Source organism: Mauremys mutica, chromosome 16, assembly GCF_020497125.1.
Source record: "Mauremys mutica isolate MM-2020 ecotype Southern chromosome 16, ASM2049712v1, whole genome shotgun sequence".
NCBI lineage: Eukaryota > Metazoa > Chordata > Testudines > Geoemydidae > Mauremys > Mauremys mutica.
The window spans coordinates 5,296,605-5,302,604 of NC_059087.1; positions in this window are offsets into that span (position 1 = coordinate 5,296,605).

The window sequence follows — 6,000 nt, forward strand, 5'->3', positions numbered from 1 at the left end:
AAGCTGATAAAATGGGCAGATGAGGCTGGGGACACTGGTGGAGTGGAAGAGGTGGTGAGAGGGACAGAGTAAAAGTAGTGGGCGCTCTCTCTCTCTCTCTGAGGAATGCCTCCTACACTAGTAATGACACAGATTCGGAGACCTATCATGGCCAAAGAGCAGATGTGCGGCCAGCTTCTCGCTCCACTGACATATAGAACAGGTGTCAGCAGGACTGCAGCCTGCATGTCACATTTTCAGGTGTTCTCCCAGGCCACAGCCCCTGTGTGCATGTCACATCCCAAGGGACTGAAGCTCTGTCTTGCATGGGAGTAGGAGGCAGCTACAGTCCAGCCGTGAAGGAGTGAAGCACTGGAAGATCTTAGGAACCCCAGGAGAGAACAGTTTTGATGGGCTATATGGGGGCATGTCAGGTTGACACCCACCCCTTATCCTGGCCATATCATATCCCTCCTATGGAGAGAGGGCAAGATGAGGTGCTAGACGCTAGAAGGAAAATGGCCAGCGTGGGGTGGGGCTCACCTAGCACAGAGAGATGCATGTGGTGTCTTGGGAAAGAGGTGAGCTTCGCAGCTCCTGGTGAAGCCATTCAGGGTTGAGAGACTCAGCCCCTTGCAGGTTGGGCTGAGGATAAAGAAAAACCAGCCTTCTCCGTGCTGCCAAATTTCTTCATTTTCTCGGAATCCTTCCAAATCCCAGCGTTCTCCAGCTCCGGGCCTGTCCTCTCCGCCCCATTCATTGGCTGCCGGAGGCTCTTGCTGTCGGGGGAGGGAGGAGACAGTGGTACATATGGCCCGTTATGAAGAAAGCCTGTTTCTAAGAGATGACGGGCTGTCCATTCCATTCCTTCCAGCGCTGGCACAGGCCCCACCACAATACAAAAGAAGCCCAGCATTAGAGCCAGCCAACGGGCGCCCCGGGGGGAGGAGGGGAGGGTGTGTAGGGTGGAGGAGGGAATTCAAACAAAGGGCTGAATGCGGAGTCTGCCACCCCTCACCTTCCTCTGGCAAACACGATCCCGGGTCCCAGCTGTTCGTTAGCGAGGCCACCTCCTCTCACCCCCCGCCTCAGGCCTCCCTCAGAAAGGACTGGTTCGTTCCTCTCTAGCAGCTCTCCCGCTGGCCTGCTGCCAGGCAGTTCCCTGTCATCCGTTACCAAGCTGCGCACGATTCGCCTTTTCTGCCACCTCCTCATGCAAGGGCCTTTGAGGCACCTTCCTAGTTTCCGCTTGGGGTCACTCTCGGGTGCTGGCGTCTGGTAAGTTTGCAGGCGAATGCTTAGCTCCATGCTTCCATTGCCACACAGTCGAGTTCCCTCCCCTTCACTGAGAGCCTGGTGAAGTCTGCAGTGCTATTTACAAGCAGGGACTCTGCCTCCCTCCCTTCCTCCCTCGCATTTGCTCTTAGCACATGGCTTTCAGTCTTCCTAATGAGCCATTAATGAGCAGTCAATTATTTATGTAAATCAGAAGCAAACATTGATTTATTTCAGGCTACAGCAATCGATCACCCCAGTTTAAATTAGTGATGGGCCTGAGCCAGGACAGAGCCCAGCCCACCTCTGAATTTCAGGGTATTCATGTCTCCAATCCTCATATTCAGACCCAGCCTTTCTTGCCTAGATGCTTCCTGTCCGACACACAATTTGTCCCTTTTTCCCCTGTCAGAAAAATGCTCCAGCAATCACCACCGCCGCATCGACCGTCCCATGTGTTCCATTTGAGGCAAGCTGCACGAAGCCCATTTGTGCATGCGGAAGTGGGTACGCTTGGGTGCAAAGGAAGCAATCCTGCTTTGCAAGTGCCCCCTCAACCTCTTAAGAGCCCATTACAAGTAGCATTGGGCCACAGCAGCAGGGCCAACAGTTAGGACTAGTCACCCACGTTTGTACTTTGAACACTAGCCTGAGTGGCCATCTGTGCCACCACGACTGCAGTGCTATTTTGAGCACACTGGCTAGTGCAAGCCTGTCTCCCCACACTGGAAAGTGCATTTCTCAGTGGACATATCCATAGGGTCTCACTTCTACTTGGTTTGACTTGCTAATATTCCGGGAGGGGAGGAGGTTTAATTCCTGAGACTGGACAAAGGCAGGCTGACGTTTTAAAGTCATCCCAATGTCTTCTCAATGTGACTTGCAAGCAGCCCAAGTGAGTGGGGACAGGAAATTCATGACCACCACGTTCCCCGCAAGCTTCTTTGACATCCACAAGACAGCATAAATCCCAGCAAAACACAGGCTGAGCCAACAGGTCTGCGCCAGGTCTCAATGTCTGTCCTCTAAACTTTTCCAGAAACAAACAGAGCTTAGTTGATATTCAGGTGAGGCAAAGACAGCGGAAGCTGGCCAACTCTTCTCCCCAGGGCAATGCAATCAGTCCCTCTGCCCTCCCCATTCGGAAATGTTAATTATACTTACAACTAGCCAGCGCCTCCTGGTTCACTATAGCCGCCATCCTCTGGCGTTAGCTCATAGGAAACATTCAGGACCAGATCCTCAACCATTGTAAACTGGCATAGCTCTGTTGATTTCAGTGCAGCGACCGCAATTGACACCAGCTAATGATCTAGCCCCCAGAGTAGGTCTATTTCCTATATTTCAGGTAGGTCAGAATATCCCAGTGCAAACGAAATGCCCTTTAAACCTTTGTGCACCAACAACGGCACCTTATTACGATGGACTCAGCTAATATCATGTTGATATCAGTTTTTTATACTCCACCGCCTGAGCTTCTTCAGACCCTTAGCCATTGATGAGACTGAAGACACGGCTTTTCTCCATATTTGTAAGTGTTCGTAATTCCAAGCAACCCATTTTCAAGATTATCTGAGTCCTCAAGCTTCAAAAAGAGAGAATCAGAAATAGAGAGGGCCCTATGCCACCACCAAAAGGAAAAAAAACGACACACAGGTGTGATATTTCAGAATAACAAAGCCATAAAATTCAATTAAAATCCTCCGACTACAGTTGCAGAAACATTATATGTTCATCATCAATTGCTGGGCTTTTTTTCTATAAAATTACCCACTAACAGTTTTCTGATTGCATCACTTTAGGCGTTGAACATAATCCAAAGCATAAAACACTTGCTAAAGGTAGATGTGTTTGCAAAGGCACGTATTCTTGTGTTTGTCAGCAACTTCCCTGCTGCCCCTCTCCCACACACACCTCTGCCAAATAAGAGCAGAGACAACTCTAAGTCAGGGGTCGGCAACCTTTCAGCAGTGCTGTGCCGAGTCTTCATTTATTCACTCTCATTTAAGGTTTCGCGTGCCAGTCATACATTTTAACGTTTCTAGAAGGTCTCTTTCTATACGTCTATAATATTTAACTAAACTATTGTTGTATGTAAAGTAACTAAGGTTTTTAAAATGTTTAAGAAGCTTCATTTAAAATTAAATTAAAATGCAGAGCCCCCCGGCCCAGTGGCCAGGACCCGGGCAGTGTGAGTGCCACTGAAAATCATAGGTTGCCTACCCCTGCTCTAAGTCTTTCCATTCTGTACTGATCTATCAACTAGGAAATGGAAGCACATGGCTCCCAACAGCTCCCTTATCTTGTAGGCCATTCTGTAGATGAAAGATCTCTCCATCTTTACCAGTTATATATTTATTTACATGGAGATGTTTATGACTTTTTCCACCTCACCAATTTGCATACCATGATTTTTTAGCCAAGTCACAGAAGTCGAAGTTAAACAAAGCTACCTTCAGTCAGGGTTGCCTTTGGCAACTTTATATCACTAAAGCCATTTTTGTTTTGTTTCCTTTCAAGCAAAAGGAAAGCACTTCGATTTCACCCGGGGGGCAGTTCTCACTGAAGTCTGCCTTCCTTCAGTGAACAGCCATATTGTCTGAGGATTTCAGAGCTGGTGGGCACCGGTGGAAGGCGTGCAAAGCAAAACATGAAAGAAAAAAGCAAAAGCTTGAAAAAGACAAGAGACCTAAGTTTATATTTTATTGTAAGTGGGAGCAAAGTTAATTATCCCATGTCTCTTTGTCCCTCTGTAAGAACTACTGCACCAAAACAAATATTGCAAGCCATTATGTAACTGGCGGCAATTATGCTCCATTTTTGGCATCAGCTCTTTTTCATCCATTTAAAGTTTTCACATAAACTCTTCCTCTTCCACCTAACTATATAATCCCTGCCCTGAGGGGAACAAAGTCCACCCTCATGGAAGGAGCAACAGTATCTTCATTATAGCACATGATAAGGTCATTGCATTGTTCCCAATACTGAATACTAACGGAAATCAGTTAGCAGAAGCCAGGTTTAAATAACACAGGGACAAACCCAGCTCAGTAAAAATGAAATCAGACCCATGGTTCTTAGGTAATGCTACTGGGAATTGTAAGATACCACAGCCAGGTTTGCAAAGAAACACTGACCTACTTAGACAACACATATTTTTCCATGACCAGATCTTTACCTCTTGGAGTTTGTCCTGTTGTATACTTGTCTGTTCGTAACATACCCAGTGTTGTAGACATGTCAGTTGCAGGATATTAGAGAGATGAGATAACATCCTTCATTGGATCAACTTCTGTTGGAGAAGGACAAGCTTACACAGAGCTGCTCTTCAGGAAGTCTCTCCTTTGACCCAAGTACTGTAGCGTCTGTGCAAACAAAGCTCCTGCCCAGACAGAAAGGTTTGGCCCCAACGATGAGGAGCCCTGGGGCTAGAACCTGGATCAGCATGTCCCTGAGTGACTGCCACATTCACACCACCACAGCAGCGTCCAATGATTGGTGAGTGTTGGGAGGCCAAGCACCACTGGATGCCCTGCCCACAGAGGCCCTGAGGCCTTAAATAGCATGCCTGGGCCAAACCGTAGGAGGCTGTCTGTGCAACAAGGTAGGTCCCTGACCTGCTGCAGAGATGGACCCTAACCTTTTCCTGTGTCCCGGCCTGGTTCCCACCTCAGACCCAGCTCTGCTCCTGCCTTCCCTGACTCCAGGTAACCCAGTTCTGACTCGGCTCGGATTCCTGGCTCTGACCCTCAGTTCCATTTCCCTGCTCTGACTCCTGCGCCAGCCACTGGGCTCGACTGCCCCGCCCCACTTCCTGACACTAACTCACATCAAACACCCATTGACGCCAGCGGGAGTTTTGCTCACCTTTAAAAGGGCTGGGACAGCAGGATTTACTTCACCAGCTGTAGTGACTTAGGTCTCAGTTATCATCCTGATTATAAACCTCTCGGGAAAGGTAAACTAAGACCATGAGAAATAGCAGGTGCAGCAACTTCTTGGCAATGTCAACCCTTGCTTCAGCTGCAGGCAGGGATTCCAGCCACCCGGGGTGAAATGAAATTCACAGAAGATGGAGCTTGTGCCCTTCTCTGTCAGGAGAAAGGGAGAGCCCAGCAGCTCAGGGAGGATTCAGACGCTCACCATTTGGAATGGGAAAGAAGCAGGAAGAAGCAGCAAACTCAGGCAGTGCAGCAGTGCCTTAGAGAATCACTGTCTTGGCTCATGAAAGGCTTCTAAAGCTGTCAGCAGAGGAAGAGACTTTCAGTGATCCAAGCCTGCCTAATTTTATGTGAAAATAATACAGGAAAACATTGGGATCAAAAGAAAAATATCAACTGGGAACATCAAAAAAATACAGAACAGTGCCCTGCCATCTTAAGAGCACCTTAGAACAAAGTGATGATTTAAAAAAATAAAACCACACATACCCAGAGATGGGGAGCTGGAAATTCATAAACTTGGTGCCAAAGGGGCTTGATTCTAATTTGAAACATTGAGGCAAATGTATCAAATCCATGTGCTGGGGACAATCCATGGACACATCTGCAGGGCTGGGACTTGATCCAGTACCCTGCCTCTCCACAGAGAGTGTTCTACTAGCTGACCTACAGGAGAGCTCCCTCAGCTTGCAGCAGTAGCAGGGCCTCCATCCTCTGAGGACCAACCACTAGAGGGCAACACCACTGACAGACTAAGCCGGTCAAAGAAGTTCCTCTGAATATCTTGAAGGTTTTACTGGAAATA